Raw genomic sequence first — 19,868 nt, forward strand, 5'->3', positions numbered from 1 at the left:
GATTGCATTGGGAGTTATACCTGGTGTAAATGACGAGTTGATGGGTGCTGATGAGTTGATGGGTGCAGCACACCAACATGGCACAAGTTTACATATGTAACAAACCTGCATGTTATGCACATGTACCCTAGAACTTAAAGTATAATAATAATTTTAAAAAAAAGAAAAGAAAAAAAAATCTTATAATAATGGGTTATTGTACTCATGCAACAGATACTGGTTTTGTGCCTAGTATGTTCCCTGAGATGTACAGGGAACCTCAAGGAGCTCCCAGACTATGGGAGTGACCCCTGCTGAGCTGACAAGCCAGTGCTGGAGGAGTGCACAGGCGGGCTCAGGTGCAGCAGCTCAGTGGGCCTGTCTGTGCCGGGGGCAGGGGCACAGGGAGGGGCAGGTAAATCGAAGCTGACTGGGTGAAGAAAAGCCAGGGAAAAGACAGTGAGACCAAAGGCACAGAGCGGGTGTCCCGCGGAGTCAGCTCCCATGCTAAGTCTAAACTGGGGAGAGGTCAGAGGCAGCACAGGGGCCTGTGGGGCAACTGCAGGATCTGGGAGCCTCTCTGAGCTCTCGTTGAGCAGATACCTGGCTTTAAGAGGAGTTTAACTGCACAGTGAATGCCAGTGTTGGCCTCTGAGTAGTGCTCATTAGGAACTCAAGGGTCTTTCCTAGCAGCCCCAGATGTCTCCTTTTCCTCTGGACCTGGGTGACCTTTTTTTTTTTTTTTTTTTTTTTTGATGGAGTCTTGCTCTGTCTCCCAGGCTAGAGTGCAGTGGTGCCATCTCAGCTCACTGCAACCTCTGCCTCCTGGGTTCAAGCAATTCTCCTGCCTTAGCCTCCCTACTAGCTGGGACTACAGGCGCCTGCCACCATGCCTGGCTAATTTTTGTATTTTTAGTAGAGACGGGGTTTCACCATGTTGACCAGTCTGGTTTCGAACTCCTGACCTCAAGTGATCCAGCTGCCTCGGCCTGCAAAAGTGCTGGGATTACAGGCGTGAGCCACAGCTCCCGGCCTCTGGATTCAGGGAGACCACTCTGAGGGCTCTGTTCCGGGCGTTCTCCATTCAGGCAGAACTTCCTGTGCACCAGGCACCCAGAGGCTGGTGAAACGGAAGGAGTTTCCTTATCCCCATCGCAGGGCGTGGGACAGGGTGTGGTTCACTTCTTCCGTGCCCTGCTGCTCAGGCCCCTAGGGGAGCAGGCAAACAGGTTGTGGGGGGCATTTTGGTCTTTGACCCCAGGCGACATCCAGGGTTGAGTGTCCTGAAACCTCAGTGGGTGTGTGTTACAGTGTGCTTTTTCAGCTTAGCTATCTGCCAAGGGAGCTTGTGTTTATCAGCTCAGTTAGACCCTTTGCCTTATCAAGGCTTTCTGTATCACAAAGCAAGAGTTTTGGTGTACAGGAAAATCGGATCACATGTGGGCTAGGAGAATGAGTGCAAGGCTTACTAAGTGATGGAAGTAGCTCTCAGCAGATGAATGGGGAGCCAGAAGGAGGATGGAGTGGGAAGGTGGTCTTCCCCTGGAGTCAGCAGTTCAGCCCCCCGTTGTCTCCTCCAACCGCCCTCAGCCAAATTTCCCTTGGGTCTGCATGGTTCCAACCTCCATGACCTGCCAGCATGTCTGCCCACGTGTTCTTCTGCCAGTGTGTTCTTCTGCCAGTGTATTCCTCTTGATTTCCAACCACTTGTGTCTGTCCACTAGGGTCTCAGGGTTTTTATAGGCACAGGATGGGGGTCACGATGGGTCAGAGTGGTCTTGGAAAATGCAGCATTTTGGGTGAATATAGGAGTGCCTGTCCTCGCTTAGGTCTGTGGGGACAGGCCCAAGGGTGGAGCCCTAGCCAGGGATCCTGCCCTCCTCTACCCGGCCCTTCTCTGCCTCCCTCCGGAATCACTGTGATGGGGCCCCCTCAGGCTGGCTGCAGGAATTGCCTAGGGAGAGGGGGCTTCCCTTCCAAGCCCTGGAGCAGGGCCCCAGCCTGGCTTCCAACATGTATACCCTTTGCTAAAGGTCACAGCTGGAATGCCAGGCACTGCCCTCTGGACAGTGAGTTGGGAGGAAATATGGCTGCCATCCACCTACAGAATTAGAATAGTCGGTATGCTTGTCCAAACTAAACATGCAAAAAGGTTCCAGGCATGTGCCCTGGGGTTTGGAGCCTATTCCCAAGGAAAGGCAGTGTGGGGCAATGGGCCAGGCTCTTCCTGGCCTTCCTCCTCTGCTTCTGCAATCTGCTCATGACTTGATCTTGCATAGTTTTCCCTTCGGTAAAATGGAGATAATAACAGCTCTATCTTGCAGCCTTCTCATGAGAATTAAACAAGTTATTTTGTTAAAGAGCTTTGAACCACTGGGTACGGTGACTTACGCCTGTAATCCCAGCACTTTGGGAGGCTGAGGCCGGCAGATCACTTGAGCTCAGGCATTTGCAACCTGCCTGACCAACATGGCAAAATCTACTCTCTACTTAAAAAATACAAAAATTAGCCGGGTATGGTGGTGCGCATCTGTAATCCCCACTACTCGGGAGGTGGAGGCAGGAGAATCGCTGGACCCAGGAGGTTGAGGCAGCTGTGAGCCCACATTGTTCCACTGCACTCCAGGCTGGGTGACAGAGTGAGACCTATTTTAAAATAAAATAAAAAGAGCTTTGAGCAGTGTTTGGCAATTGGTAAGTGTACTATTTCTTTATTGTGATGTAGACATTCAGCACACATTTGTTGAATGACTGTTTGTTGCATAGATGAATAAGTGAGTGAATGAATGGAGAAAATGAAAATGGTGCCCAAAACACAGTTTGCTTATGGCTTACTTTGTGGTCCATGTCACAGGCTGGCCCATGGATCAATATGCGGAAAACAAACACACACACCATATATAGACCATACTCACACACACCACACATACACACACGTACACATCACACATACACCATGCACACAGGGCACACACAGACACAGGCACACACCACACACAGACCATACACATATCCATATCACACACACCACCCACACACATACCATACACATAAGGCACACGAAGACACAGCGTACACAGCACTGCCCACACACGTGTCCTGCTGGAAGCAATCCAGTCCTTACATTAGGGGATGCGTGCATGCTCCCCGGGTTCTCAGCTTCGTTCTGTGCTCCCCCGTGCATTTGCTCCCAAGGGAATTGATGATGGGGTGCACCAAACCCTGTCTGTTTGTTACAGGGAGTGCCTGGAGACAAGACCACATACAGATTTCATGCAAGGACAATTTGAAGAGTTCCGAGGGTTGTATAGACTGGTTTGGGACATATAAACCTGGAGTGCGTGCTTTTTGGGTGGTGTGGGTAAGACTTTATCATCATTCTCAAACTCCATAAACACCTGGAGTCCTGCCAGGGCTGGGTTGCTGGTGCAGCGCACCACCCAGCTGCAGCCCCTGAGATCAGGGTGCTGTGGGACAGTGTGCAGGGAAGGACAAGAGGGTACAGGTGCTTGCCTTGTGAACTCAGTAAAATACAACTTCCAAACATCCCAGGGAAGGGTGGCCAGCACTGCACGTGATGGCAAGGGTGGAGAGGGGATCAGGGAAGATTCTTTCTCTTGAGACAGGTTACTGTGTCACTTCTAAATTAAGCCTGTGACTATATTTGGTAATGCAAGATGTAGGGCTGAAGAACAAGCAATTTACTTCATGCAAACAGATGACCATATGATGTACACAGTTGGGCTCTTGCTGCTTTGGGGCTTTGGGTGCAAGAGAACTCACCAGTCTGGGTTTTGTGGGGTGCTGAAGCCAGCCTCCCCAATCTTCCTCATGTATGTGTTCAAGCAGACTAAAATCCTAGGTTAAATACTGCATTCATAAAAAATTTCAAGGTTGTTTACTTTCAGAGAATTGTAAAAGACCCTCTGTTAGATCATCAGGGCAATTTGATGTCAAAATGCTGGAACCAGAATCAGCAGCAGGGCTTCTTTCTCTCTGTGGGCAGCTCTCCTAAAGAGAGTGAAAGAAGAGCTGCCGGGAAAACAATGTGTGCATTGTAAGCAGGCCTCCCTCGGGCCTCTGGTTGGACAGTGGGAGCGTGAAGCCTGTTCACAGGATGGTAATTTCATTGGTTCCACTTGCCGGTCACAGTGGCACGTGCTGGTCAATGACTTTCCACTCAGCAGGCATTGGAGGCTAAAGGCTCTGTTTCTAAAGCTCTGCAGGCCACTCTTGGTGACTAAGGGTGCGGCAATCATGTAGACACCAAAAGTGCAACTACTCTTAGATTCCCACCCCAACCGCAAAAAAGCAGTTGTATAGGCAAGGAGGGCTGCTATCCTGATGGTTAGATGTAGTAGATACAATACAGATTCAAGCTCCATTGCAGAATCAAGGCTGGGGATATCTCTGTAGTCTTGGAGGTTATTACCCAAGAATTTTTTTTTTGCAGCTATGTATCCTGTCAAGAGTCACGTTATGTCTGCAAATGCATTGACCTTTTAGAATCCATCACATGTTTGTTTCTCTTTGAAAAGGAAGAGGTCTTAAGCTACTTATTTACTGAGATGTATAATACAAAATTAAATGAAAAAGCATAAGAATAGGTCCACTACCCTTCACTGTGTGTGAAGGAAGAGCATTTCTAAAAACGAACCTTTCAAATATTTATATTGAAAGATGCAGTTTATAAAGAATAAAGATAGCCATGAATTGGATAACTTTTCCTATTAGGTAAATGGTATAGTAAACTGGGGTGAAAATGGGGGTGAACATGGTGGTCTGTTTTTAGAGAAAATAAGGATGCAGTACAACTTCCTTTCTAATGGTTTGTGAAGCCAGAGATTCAGTTGCTGTATTATTATATTGAGCTTTGGCAGTATTATTACTCTGGGGGGAGGTATGATTTAATTTATGTCACATTTGCCTCAATGTAGAAAAGGCTGTGTGAAAACAGGTGATGGAAGCACCTAGGAATAGCTCTGCTCTCCTTATGATGCGTGTTTCATGGAGTTACTCTGAAAATGATGAATGCAATAGATCCCAACCTCCAGACTTCTAATGCCCGCTGAAAATTATGCTAGCTGAAAATTCCAGGAAAGTACTCAAAGTTTTCTTGAAATTAGAATATAGATAGCAGGAAAGAATATGGTGATAATGATGAAAGATTTATCTCTGGAGTTCAGTTTTGCTCCTTTTAATATAACAATGGTCACATCTGTTGATGGACACTTACAGTGATTCCTTATCTTTGCTATTGTGGCTAGTGCTGCAATAAACATGAGATTGGAGGATGAGACAGGTTGATCCATGGGCACAAACATACAGTTAGACAGAAGGAATAAAATCTAATGTTTGACAGCAGAGGAGGGTGACTATAGTTAACAACAGTATATTTTATATTTCAAATAATTAGAAGACTTGAAATGTCCCCAATACATAGAAACACACTAGGTGACAGATACCCTAAATACCCTCACTTGATCATTACATCATTACACATTCCATGCATGTAACAAAAGATCATGTGTACTCCATACGTATGTACAAATATTATGTATCAATAAAAATTATGAATGACAACATGCTTCATCAACTTAGCTATTACTATTTAAAAAACAAAAAACAAAATGGTCATAGAAGCTGTCTCAGACAGACTGGACACATTTTAACATTAGCATATTACCAAGAAGGATGCCATTCAACGTGAAGGGTTGCAGACAGAGACTCTCTCATTCTGTTAATATGGATCACTGGCAAGGTAGTCAGTTTTATTTCCTAGCTAACAATTTCCTAAAAGCAAACAGTTATATTAACTTGAAGAGCAACGATCCTTTGAAAAATACTGATAGCAGCAACAGGATCTTCAGAAAACAATCTGAATTCTTTCAAAGTGATAAAGGTGCTAGTACAAGCATCATTCATTTCTGAGCATTTTTCTCAAAATAAAATTGAGGTTTAGAAAAGTACCTCCGAGATGCGCTGGATACGCAGCACACACTGGGAACATTGTCTTATATGTGGTTGAAATAACAATGGTAGAACCTCCCATGTGGTACATTTTTTATTTGCTTTTAAAATTGTGATTTTAGTGTGTTTATCTCTGGCTCATACACTATTTTTTTTCAAGGAGAAGAAATATTTCTTAAATTTAAATATTCACTAATCAGTCTATTTCTAGTTTTTAAAAGGTTTCAAATTCCATATATATACACATACACACAAATTCCATGTATATACACATATATAGATACACATATATGGAACTTTGAAACTGAGAGAGTGTGTACACACACTTGAGTTCTTTATTTTTTACTTTCTAAAAAATAAAAGACTGATGGGAAGAAGAAAAGGTGAACTACACTTTCACCATTTGCCTCTGAGCAAAACCTTTGGTGCCTAATTCTATTTTCTTTAGAAATATATTCGCTGGGAGTGCTCCTTCCTCCTCCAGCCCTGAGCAGCCCCTCACCCTCAGGCTCACCATCCTCCCTAACTTTGTGCTGCGGCACAGGGCAGGAGCTGAGCGCAGAGACCACAGGCAGGTGTCAGCCTCACTCCCTGTCCTTGGTGGTGTCCCAGACTCCACAGGGTACAGAAGTCCAGGAAATGAGAAATCAGCCACCCAAGTTGAGTGGAAAATTTCAGCATGTTACAGAACATGGGACAGCTGATGTCTGAGGTCGCTGTTCAGAAGGATTTGTAGGTTTACCTGTTTACTCAGAGCATTTCACCAATTCCTTACAAAGATTACAAATAAACTCACAAAAAGGCAAAAAAAAATCAGTTGTTAATCCATGTTGATAGGCAGGGTAACGAGTATCATTTTGTTTAATTTCATATGTTTAGCACCATCTGTAGGAGCTACATAACAGAACTCTCTGGAGTTGTTTTGTTTTTAACTCACTTCTCACAAATCATTGAAGTGTACATTTTTGTAAGGAAAGTTCAGCCATCGTAGAAGTAAAGATGACTGATGATGAATGTTGGAATGCAGCTGAGAAGTGTACTTTTTGTCACTGGGGAGGAGACACCCACCCTTTGGTTGAGACACTGTGTTGCTCTGCTGAGAGTGTCAGAAGATGGCCCTCTACGGGATGTTCTGCCTCCATAGAGAGAAAGAGAGGGGCTGACGTTTACTCTGATTGATGCTGTTGTTAGAAATGTGGCCCAACATGCACACTGGTCCCTGTATTCTCTAAGTTCTCCGCCCCCCCAACGCAGGCCACTGAGTTGCTCACATTCCTCCCACCTTCCCAGTTTGATTCAGCGCCCTTCTCCCCACAGAAGGAAACCAAAGGTCAGAAGGATGTTTTCCCCCAAAGCTTACCGCAGTGAATTTTAGAGGCCCTGGGGAAATGAGAGGGGCTGGTGGTTTACAGAATTTAGGGCCATGCAGTGACCTCGCGGATTCCATGGGGTGTTCACAGAGACCCAAGGATAATGAGACTGAATTCCGCATTATAAGCACTTCCCGGAGCCTTTCGATATGCTAAAGTGAACTTTGAAACTGAGAGAAGATGTGGCACACACGGCAGGTAACAGGAGTCTGACCAGAGGAGTCGGGGACCATCTGAGAAGACACGTGTTCTCTGAGCACGGCTTGGAAAACAGGCGCTGGTTTTCAGACATGCTCAGTGAACTCCTTAGAGAAGCTTTGAGAAGAGGCAAAGAAGCAGGATGCCGGCCCGTTTCAAGGACAGTCTTCTCCTGCTCGTTTCTTTTACATGTCTGGCTCTGCAGTGACTAAGCTTTCCTTTGAAGAAAGGTTTCTTTGACCATCACAACCCCCTAAAAAAAGGATTCTAGAAATATTTGTGGATGCTCAAGACCGAAGCTCAATGTCAGCTATTTCCCCCCCTGGCTTTACTACTCCTCAGACTTTCATATGGTATTTTTGGAATGAAACCACATATGAAATCCAAAAGGCAAAAAACGTCTGACTTTTCCCCACAAGTGTGTTACACCAGGAGCAAAGGGAAGGGCGCCCTCTTGGTGGGAGGTCACTGATGAAGCTGGGCAGAGGCCAGAGAGTCCAGGCAGTTTTGGTGACTTGTGTCTAAGCTCCGAGTGCAGATCCCTGGCTGGACATTCCCAGCTGCAGCACCAGGCTGTCCTGGGCAGAGGACTCCAGTCCCTGCATTCAAGCGTCAGTCACCTCAGTAGTCGCAGTGGCAGCGGGCGGGGTAAGGGAGCTGAAGACTAGAGGCCTGCTCCAGTGGGACAGATTTCCACAAAAATTCATCACCATCTCCCAGTGAGGGGGAGATGTTCAAAACTGTGAAAAGTGTACATGCAAAAGCGCAGGCCCTCAAACACAATCGTGTGTGAAACCAGAGAAAAATGATCCTTGAGAATCAGGCTGGGATTTCATCTTTATCCTGCATTATCCTAAAGTTCCAGGCCCAAGGTATGCATTGTTAGACATATGCGTCGGTGGGTCCCGTGGCCACACTGGGTCCTTGCAACTGCACTTCTGTGTGCCCAGGGTCCACTCCTGGGGAGGCACAGCTAAGAAAACCCCTGGCAGGATGCCACAAAATCAGTTTTCTACCTTCTGCTTTTTTCTTTCTTTTTCCATTTTTAAAAAGTTACACACTGCCTAAATTGCTTTGGGCAAAATCCTCTCAACAGGCTGTGGGATACATTCAAAATGAGTAGCAGAAACGACAACTTATCTTTATTTCAACATGGAAATGTGGTTTCTCCAGATGTTTCTAATGTTCCCAATAGGGATTTCCAAAGACTGAACGTTGCATCAAGGCTGCCAGCCTGAAGGGCCCTACACAAGGATGGTGCTTCTGTCTGACGTGCGCTCTCTCCCCCACCGCACACACACACACACACACACACACACACACATGTCAGAAATGTAGACAGTGACTTAAATCTGTGCACAAGTAAAGATGATCCAAGCTGAAACACATTTTCCCTTCTTGACATAGTGACTGATGACAGTTAGACATAGATTATAGGCAACTGCCTTATTTGCAGAACCACTAAGGGTATGAAAGACTCTTAACCAGTCCAGAGCATCAAGTAGTGGGTGAATCATTCTGAAGGCTGCCTTCCAAGACCACAAGAAATTAGGGGGCAGCCTATAAGAAATAGCAATAGCACACCACACCACAGGAAAATCCCATATGTGTTTGTCCCAATGGATTGGAGAGAGAGAGAGAGAGAGAGAGAGAGAGAGAGAGAGAGAGAGAGAGAGAGAGATCTCACAAAGTCGGAGACACAACTTTTGTTAGACATTGTTTTCTTATTATTTGTTTGTGTCTTTTCATCACAACTTTAACTTTTCTGCGACATGTGGCAACAGTAGCCACAGCATAATTGGAAAAACGCACGAATGAAGGGGCAGTTTGCTTAGGTGCTGCATGTTGTATTGTTATTCATAGAGGGACATCTGTGCTTGGTCCTGTTTGGGTTTTTAGGTGTTTTGCAATACGTTAAAATGTTTACAGTCAATCAGAACATGTCTGCTTTAGGACAAAATAGTCATTTGTTCAATAAAAATTTTCTGTTCATCTATTAGGTCCCAGGAATATGCTGCTGGGCATTTGGAAATAAGAATGTGATCTCAGTCCCTACCCTTAAGGAATTCATCATCTAGTGAGGAGACAGGCACATAAAGTATGCACAATTGTGCAGTAAGAATATAGGTAAGGGACCCTTAAGTAGGCCTGGGAAAATCAGGGGAGAGTCTTAGAAGAGGCAGCAGTTGAACTGAGATTCCAAGACTATGTGGGAATTAGATGGATTAAGAGGATGATGGGCATTTGAGGCAGTAGGTACAGTACATATAAGAGTTTAGTTTGTTTAGGGAACTACGAGTTATTTGGTATTTCTGGAGTGTGCAAAAATATAAAATAAATCATTATTTATGGAGGAATAAACACATGCTTATGGATTTGAGTAATATCTTACCATGTACGGAAATTGCCTTTATGGCCATGTGCTAAGAAAATATTTTTGTTTAAATTACTTTATTTTGCTATATGAGAAAAAGATGGAAAGCCAGGACTCTGTTTTGAGACTTCCCTGCCACCTCTCATCCCGGCTGACAGAGTTGGGTAGGTGGTTTCCATGAAAGCACTGCAAAGGCATGCTTGCCGATCCCATAACCTTATGTTTGCCTTTGAGTTGCGCCAGTGGGTCAGACATTCCTTCAGATTAATTTATCAAGGACTCAGCTGAGAGCCACAGCCATATCAGATATTTCACATTTGGACCAGAATTATTTGGATGTTGCACACGATCTCAAGATAGGCCCTCTCTGCATTTTCTAGGAGCCACTCACCCTTGAATAAAGCTTCTCCCTCCTTCCTCTGTGGGCTGGAACATCAATAGCCCTTGGGAGAACAGATTATTCCCAACCATATTGGGTCGATGAATTGCCCATGAAGTTTTCAGATATTCAGAAAAAAGTTATTTGTGATAGCAAATAAATTAAACAGAACACTAAAAACATAAATTCTTAACTTCCGTACAGTTTTAGAGTGTTTATTTACTTAACACTCTCTATGCACTATAGAGAAAGCAAAATTGTAAAAAGTCTTGTCAGACTCACTGGATGATGAAGAGACATTTGTGTATTTTAATGGTCTGTAAATTGGAGAAATATCATTCTGACTTCTTCAGCTTTTTGCATCATGCTGAATGAGACAATGATAGTACGAGCATACTATCTACACCCTCGAATCCATGACAATGACATGGCTGATTCTCTGATCATGCCAATGTCAGGTGGTTTTGTATTAAACAATGATGAAGAGCAGGTAGGAGAGACTGATGAGAGAAGAATGAATGCCTCTTTCTAGTAGGCAGGGGTAAGACAATGTTTTCAGTAGGTAAAAAGTACATTTTCCACTTTCTTCTTTGTATTAGTATGTATGGATTGAAAGCCAGGCTCAACTTTAAGGAAAATATAAAATAAAACACCAAGCTCCGCTCCACTGTGTGGGACACCATGGCATGTGCTTGTCAGTTCCTCCACTCACCTGGGTCCAGGAATTGTCTCTGCCATAGAGCTGATGAGACAGAGAGCAGCTTACTCACCTCATAACATACATGGTAAGGCAGCAACTTGAAACAAGGCCAGTCTGAGGACAGAGTGCTGCTCTTCCAACTACTATGCTGAAATAACAAAACTGGTATGGCCTGGATTAGAACCTGGTTGCACCCATGGTTTTTTTTTTTAAATAATATATATATATATTATATTATATATTTGCCCACTGTTATTTCAAACATCCCAAAAGTAATTTGTGCAAGACCATTACAAATGCAGCACTCTTCCTGTTTAAGGTTTTCCAAATTGAAAAGAAGAGAATGGCTACCTTTGAAATCAATCAGGACACCTCTGTGGAAAATTACCTGGGCTGTTTCAACCTTGGCGTGAGCAGTGGTGGGAGCTGGCATCCCGTGGAGACACACACGCCCGGCCCTGGGTCCAGCCAGCACCCACTGGCAGGTCGGCCCTGGAGCAGTTGAGATTTTCCTAAATTGTAAAAAATCTGAAAGTTACGTTTTAGAATAATCTTTTCTTCTAATTCTTTTTTATTACCTTTTTATTGCCTCAGGAAAGCAGTAACACAAAAGATCCTTTTACATCTTTTGATTTAAAAAGCAGAATCCAAGAGGGGCTTGTCTGGCTGTGTTCATGGAGAAAAATCTGTAGCTGATCAGTGCTCATCCTCCCAGGAAAAGCCCCATTACAGCAAACAAGTTCATTTATTTTAGCCTAGAACTCAAGAAAATGATTCAAAACCCTGAGATACAAAAAACAAGCCAGATCCTCACTTAATTTAATTTTATAAAGAAACCATCATAGTTATACAAGCTATAATTTATTTCTTTCATTATGTAAAAGTTTTTCATTATGTAAGGAAGCCCCTGCTCCACACCCCTTCCATCCCTGCACATTTTATAGTATATCTGTTTGGCTTGATTTCTCTTTCAAACCCCCTGTGATGTAGACTCTTTTTTTTTTTAAAGGCATTGATAAAGAATTTAAAGTCACTTTAAAAAGTTTCTGCTTTTTTCTTTTTTCACTAAAGGGTCTTGTTCAATCCTTCTTTTCACTGACTACATAACAGTGATTGATTGGCAAATAGTAGGCGTGCAATAAATAAGAGGGAGAAAGAGAAGGGATTCTGAAGTTGTATAAAACTTGTGATTTACAGCACATCATTAACTACAACAGTAGAGGCTCAGTCCTGGCTCCTAACTTCCCACTCTGTTATTCTCAGGATGTGGTCCCCACACTGGCTGTGCCATCTTCCCCCAGGAGCAGGTTAGAAATGCAGATTCTCAGGACCACTACAAACCCTCTCACTCAGAAACTGGGGGATGGGACCCAGCAATTCCTGCCTTAACAAACCCTCTAGCTGATTCTGATGGTCGCTGAAGTTTGATCACCTCGGAGGCAACCCTATCCCAGCACCTCTGATATCCTTCCTGCCATTGCTGACCAACCCATGGCCTCTGGGGCCTCCCTTCTCCTCCTGTCTGGAGGCAACAGGCTGCTTCACACCATCTAATCTCTGAAGCTGGAGGGGGACAAGGGCTCTACTTCTAACCCCTCAGGCTAAGGCACAGCTGGGATGTGAGCCTCATTACTGCCACAGCGATGGGTAAGTGGGGTCAGTGGTCACTAAGGCTTCATCAGGGATCAGTTGTGTGTTTTAGGCTGGTACTCAGAAGAATGTCTTTATCCCCAAGAACATATAATTTATAGTCACCACCAGTGTTCAAAGCAGCTCTGAAGCCCATACTGGACAAGTACAGGGGGAGGAGGTAAGAAACAGCGGCTCCAGGGCACGGTGGTCCTGCAGGCTTCCTCCAGCCCACCTTCTGGAAGTCACGACCTGAGATGGGGGCAGACCTCCTAATAAGCGTAATTATCCATTATTTATTTATCTAATTATCTATTATTTTATTGCATTTTGGACTTGTTTAGGTGCTATGAAATACAAGCATTTAAAAGAGAGGGAAGAGATGCTTGTCACCAACTTGGAGACAACGATGTCCTCAACTAAGCTTATTTTCAAATTTGCATTAATATTAATACATAATAAAGGAATAAAATAAAATGACATGAATAAAAGTAATCACAGAACTGGAGAAAAATACATCAGCTAACATCCCCTTGGCAAAATTCCAAACTTTTTTTTTAAAGTGATGGTTCTGGCGCAGGAGCTACAGAAGCCGCTCTCTCAGCTGGTATGGCCTCAGACGTTGCAAGCAGAAGCCCAGGAGGCCTCGGGGAACCCCCAGACCAGCAGGAGGAACGTCGCGGTCCAAGGCACCAGGCAGAGGCAGCTGGCTGGTGCACTAGGGGCCTGGTCTGCAGAGGCCCCAGGCCCGCGTCACCATGGAGGGTAGCCCTTGAGGCGTGGGGAGAAACCGCATTTAGCAGCATCACTGCCGAGAGCTCGGCCCTGCCTCTCTGGCCTTCGTGGAGCAGGGTGAGCCAGGGTGCCCAGAAGCCTGGAGTGGAAACCGGAGCAGTACATTGCAGCAGCCCCCGCGCACTGTTCTGGGAACCCGGGATCCCGACGGGGGCCCTGCAGAGCGCGCAGGAGCAGAGAACGCTGGCTTCCGTGGGATCCTGTTTTCAGGACCCCGGTCCCCGTTCCTAGCGGCAAACGTGGAACTCAGGCATCTTCCAGACACCCTGCTCTCCAGCTGCGGTCCTGAGATTGGAACGGGGTGGGGAATGGAATGAGGCCAGGAGCCCAGATGGGTTAGTGTTTGGCTGTCTGGAGAGAGAACAAGGACCACCAGCAGGCTGGCCTGGGAGGGGCTGGAAATGCAGACTCTCAGGCCCGCTCAACCCATCAACCAGGACGTTCCCAAGACCCACAGAAGAGCTTGGGCACGGCGGGACGTGACACACCCTGACTGAGGCTGGCAGGACCTCTGGGCCTAAAGCTTAGCGACATTGTGCGCGGCTGAAGGGGATACCTTCTATTACCGCCTTTTCTGCTAAATTTTTAAAAAAAGTTATCACACAATACGGGAAAGCCTTAAACCTCTATAGGTCTGAAGGATGTATGGGCGGAGAAGCTGGAACTCACAAGAAATAGAATTGCCATTCATTTCCTTTGGCCAAAGAAGATATCACTATTTTATTCAATCCAGGCCTTCCTTTTCCATTCCTTAGAATTAGCTATTGCTACCTCCCAACTACATAGAAGAACCATATTAAGTGTTCCTCCTTACCTGGGAGGCAATTGATTCAAGCCCCAGAACAGATTCGTGGAGAATATCGTCACATTCTTCTCTGCTGTCCTAACTGGTGAAACAAATGAATGACAGGCCCTTCCCCTGGCCATTGTCTACAAAAATTACTTAGTGATCATTCAAAGAGCCTCACAACTATCTTTACAAATTTTCAAAAGAACGTGCTAAACGGATTACACTGACTCTTGTAACCAGAAGAGCTTAATTAGATGAACTGGTAAATAAAGTATACATCCTCCCATCTTTTACTCACAGCAGCTCTCCTACTCATGGCTATAAATACTTCCCAGTCTCTTTGGAGTCTGGGTACAGGGATAGGCTGCCATTTCCTCTGCTAATCTCTCATTGTTCAGGGTTCTGGCCAACTGCCACAACGGAAAAGTTGCCATGCTTGTTGATTTTTACATGCACGCCTTCCACAGAGTAATTATTACTTCCTGGAGGGATGTATACTAACCCTAACTTTAGCCATAGATTTACTTTTGTAGTGGTAGGTTGTACACATTTATTGCTGAAAATTAAATCAGAGGGTTTTTTCCTTCATATGTATCCATCTCAGGTTAATGGAATGCATTAGTTCTTCCCGTGTGTCTGATGAGAAGACAAGAATGATAGAAAATTATCTTATTTGAGAATTTTTGCTTTCCTAGATGACAGAGTACTCATTCTCAAATTAATTTTGCTCAAAATGTTTTGCATATCTTAACTAGGGACAACTCCTTAGATGTGGATCTTAGCCAGAAAAGCCTTATACTTTTCAAAGTTATAATTGCCTCATTACACCAGAGTGTCCACATTTTAGTAGTGAAAGAAATGATTGTTTCGCTTGGAAGACTTTTCAATCTAAGAAGATAAAAGCCGGGTGCGGAGTGTGGGTGTGTGAGGGAACAGCAGTGGCCTCCAGCAGATGAAGTGTTAATGTACAGAGGATGGAGACCAGCTGCTTCCCAGCCCCACTGAGAACAGCCCCACAGAAAAGGCTCAAGGGCACCAGGAGAGCTTGAGGGGCTATGGGAAAGTGTCATGGTTGGGAAGGCCGATGCCTCAGCGGGTGGAGCCCACAGAATTTCTAGAAGAAGCTGGGAAATGGCTTTGAAGATTGTTATATGTGCTTTGTGCAACCCCTGAATGATGGTAGTTTTAAATATACCATTGGAACATTTAGCACATGATCACAATCCTCTTCAACAGACCTCTGCTACATGCCTACAAGGTACAGATCTCTTGCTGAGTGTGGTACAGCAGCTCCTCCTCACTCCCCCTGGTGCCATGGAAAATGCAGTGTGTTTGCAGCTCAAAGACTCTGGGTTTGTATTTCAGTTTTGCAACTTGCCACCTTTGTTACTTTAGGCCCATTATCCAACCTTTCTGAGTTTAATATCCTTATCCATGAAATACCAACTTCAGAGATAAATTGTAACCATTGAAGAAGGTCATATATATCAGTTTCCTTGTATGAGAGCGGGTATGGACATTTAATGATAACATTGAGAGCTCATTATTATGATATATGAGGCAAGGGACTGTTGAGTACTTTACTTATAATACTGAGATTCTCTTTCTATTTTACACAATAGGAAACGGATACATAACTTGCATAAGGACATAAAGCCAACAAGTGGTGAGGCAATGATGCAATGAATGCATTTGTTGGATTTAGGAACTTGTGCTTTCCTCACTATAACACAGAGTCCCAGATTATATGAAACAAATTAAAGATACTGAGAATGCTTATGTGCATATGTACATATTGTTAAAACCATAGTTTCCCAAGTGCAGGCTTTCAGAATGTTTATTAAACCTTGTCTATATGCACTCTATTTACTCCGCTTCTTCACTTTTTTGGACATCCCATCTATTTTGAAGATCTGTCATCACTAGGAGACACCAGTCAATTTGCTTCAAGGATCTCTCAGAAATCATCAATACTATGCGATAAAGGGAAATATGATAAATTTCTTTTAGATCTGCAAGCAATTTTTTTACCAATTTCTGTCATTTTATTGATATAGTCATTCAACAAACATTTGTTGATATTTGTGTTCTAGATGATGGGCTGGGTACTAGGAATTTCTGCTTTAAGGATGTTTTGTGTAATGAAAAAGACATCAAAAAAAGATTGTGATATAATGAGGTAAGTAATATCATATAAATGGTATAAAGCTCCCAGAGGGGGTGAATTTGGTAAAGTATTTCAAAGCAATTGACATTTGATTTGGGTCTTATGTATGTATATAGGAAAGCAGACTTTTACCAAGTGCAAGACCTTGGTAACAATTCTAAAAGCTCTAAAAATTTACTTGAGATATATCTTAGGTCAGGTGCAGTGGCTCATGCTTGTAATCCCAGCACTTTGGGAGGCCCAGGAAGGTGGATCACGAGGTCAGGAATTCAAGACCAGCCTGACCAACATGATGAAACCCCGTCTCTAATAAAAATATAAAAATTAGGGAGCTGGGAGGGAGCTTTAAGGGGTGGATGGGCAGGAGGTCAGGGTCCTCCGGGAATTAGAGTGGGTGGGCTCGCTGTGGGTGCCATTTTTCAGTGTCTCCTGAGGAGCCACCCCCCTCCTCAGCTTTGCTCGGCTCTTATTCCCTCTGGTAGCTACAGCCAGGGACGCGCCATCCCCAGCTTAGTGACAAAAATGCTGAATTTCTTCAGTAGAACACTAGGGAATCTGTCTATGGGTAAACATGCAGAGAAGGAACGACTCCGAAAAGCACAACACGCTGCCACACATATTCCTGCAGCTGGAGATTCCAAGTCCATCATCACATGTCGGGTGTCCCTTCTGGATGGTACTGATGTTAGTGCCGACTTGCCAAAAAAGCCAAAGGACAAGAGTTGTTTGATCAGATTATGTATCACCTGGATCTTATTGAAAGCGGCTATTTTTATCTGAGATTTATGGAGTCAGCACAATTGGCAGTGCCAAAGTAATTCAACGGAAGAATAGTCTTAATAATGGTGCTGGATTAGAACCTGCGGAAAAAGGAGAAAAAAATATGGTGCTGGAGCAGTTGGATATCTATAAGACATAAAACCTTGACCTAAACCTTATACTTGTACAAAAATCAACTCAAAATGGATAATGAACCTAAATATAGAATGTAAAACTGTAAAACTTAGAGAAAAATAAACAGGAGAAAATCTGTGGGACCTAGAGTTTAGAGAAGAGTTATTAGACATGATACCAAAAGGATGATTTAAAAAAATAAAATAGGCAAAAGGATGATTTAAAAAAAAGATAAAATATACTTCATAAAAAATTAAAAACTTTTGCTTTGGGAAAGACCCTGTTAATAGAATGAAAAGCTAAGCTACGGACTGGGAGAAGATATTTGTATATCGCACATCTGACCATGAATTCGTGTCTAGCACATAAACAAAATGCCTAGCTGGGCACAGTGGCTCACCCCTGTAATCCCAGCACTTTGGGAGGCCAAGGCAGGAGGATGACTTGAGCCCAGGGGTTCGAGACTAGCCTGGGCAACATAGTGAGACCTTGTCGCTACAAAAACTATGTTTAAAAAATTTAGCTTGGTGTGGCTACTTGGGAGGCTGGGCAGGAGGATCGCTTAAGCCTGGGAAGTAGAGGCTACTGTGAGCTGTGATAGCCACTGCACCTCCAACCTGGGCGAGCAAACGAAACCGTGTCTCAACCAAAAACAAAACAAACAAAACAACCTCCTCAACTCAACAGTTAGAAAGCAAGCAATCTAATTTGAAAATGAACAAAAGACATGACGAGATTTTTCACCTCAGAGGATATACAGATGACAAATTCATGAAAATATGTTAAACTAGCCATCAAGGAAGTGCCAATTAAGACCTCAGTGAGATGTTTTCACTACACATCTATTAAAACAGCTAAACAGTAAAACAGTAGTGACAACTTCAAATTTTGGTGAGAATGTGGAGAAACGAGATCTCTCATACATTGGTGTTGGGATTGTAAAGTGATATCACTACTCTGGAAGATAATTTGGCAGTTTCTTTTAAAACTAAACATACATTTAAACCATATGACTCAGCAGTTTTGTGCCTGACCATTTATCCCAGAGAGATGAAGACTTACTTCCACACGGAAACCTGAGCATAATTGTTCATAGCATCTTTATTCGTAGTAGCAAAAAACTTGAAACAACCTCAATGTCCTACAGTAAGTGAATGATTTAACAGTGGCACCATCATACCATGTAATACAACACAGCAATAAAAAGAAGGAACTATTGATATGCAACAACTTGGACAGATTTCAAAGGACATTATGCTGAAATAGGAAATAAAGCCAGTATCAAAAGGTTATATATTATATGATTCTATTTATGTAACATTCTTGAAATGACACAATTACAGAGATTGCGATCAAATTAATGGCTGTTAAGGGTTAGGGATATTGAAGTTGGGAGAGTGGTGACTATAAATGAGTAATATGAGAGAGTTCTTTGTGATAATGGAATATTTATGTATCTTGATTATGGTATTAGGTATAGGAATCCAAATGTGATAAAATGATGCAGAGCTATACATGTACATTGTACCAATATTAGTTTACTGATTCTAATATTGTACTGTAGTTATGTTAAAATGTAAGCATTCCCAGAAGTGTACACAGGACTGGACCTCTCCTTACTATCATTCCAACTTTGTGTGAATCTCTAATTATTTCATAATAAAACTTTAAAAAATAAACGTAGTGTGGACTTAAAAAAAATTAGCTGGTCGTGGTGGCGTGCACCTGTAATCCCAGCTACTCAGGAGGCTGAGGTAGGAGAACTGCTTGAACCTGAGAGATGGAGCAGCCAGCCGAGATCACACCACCGCACTCCAGCCTGAGTGACAGAGCAAGACTCCGTCTGAAAAAAAAAAAAAAAGAATATCTTAATATCTGCTGTGACTTAATTCAGACCCATGACACCTTAATGAAAATAAAATATTTTAAACATGAAATTAGAATGATGAGAATGAAGTCAAATAAATTACAAAAATATTAATACTAATTCTTCACTAAGAAATTAAACAATGAATAGACTTTTCCTCTTAGAAAGCCTGTTAGATTTTGGACACCAAGAGGCTACTTGCCTGTAGACCTACAAATGAGGAAGGGAAACAGGAGTAGATGTGATTCCTGGGATAGCCAACCAGAACATCCAAGAAGGCTTGACTCACTCACACTTCCCCTTGCCAGATGTTTCTACATGCTAGCTGGCTTGGAAACTTCTAGATAATCATTGGCAATCATTTTTATACCATATACATTTTGCTAAATTGGTACTTTTATAAGTTTAGAATGCTCCAGTCAAGCTATCAGCCATTTTTTCATATCCATAAACTGCTATTCCAAATAATTTTGCCTCTAAAAATATGTATTGCAATGTCAAAAAATTAAAGCAGAATACTAAGTTGAAGCCTTTTGTTAGTCAAATGCATCCCCTTTTATATGTTGGCTGAAAATGTAAATGTAACATACAGTGGAAGGAATGTGAACATTAAGGGAATAGTATTGGTATTTATTGTTGGTCGTTTGCTAGGGGCCTGCTACCAACATCTTTGAGATACAGGTTCTGGCATTTATTGGTATAATATTACAAAGATATGAAAAGGAAAAAAGATGATTCTCCAAGTTCTGATCAAAT

The 19,868-nt window shown here is 43.2% G+C and overlaps 1 protein-coding gene across 1 annotated transcript in view; it reads left to right on the top strand.

Moving 5' to 3' along the window:
- LOC108533202 (uncharacterized) overlaps window positions 1-19,868 on the top strand; it is a 63,886-nt gene that overhangs the window by 29,922 nt on the left and 14,096 nt on the right. The window lies entirely within an intron of this gene.

The sequence above is a fragment of the Rhinopithecus bieti genome, unplaced genomic scaffold (assembly GCF_001698545.2).
Source record: "Rhinopithecus bieti isolate Rb0 unplaced genomic scaffold, ASM169854v2 scaffold_11288, whole genome shotgun sequence".
Classification (NCBI taxonomy): Eukaryota; Metazoa; Chordata; class Mammalia; order Primates; family Cercopithecidae; genus Rhinopithecus; species Rhinopithecus bieti.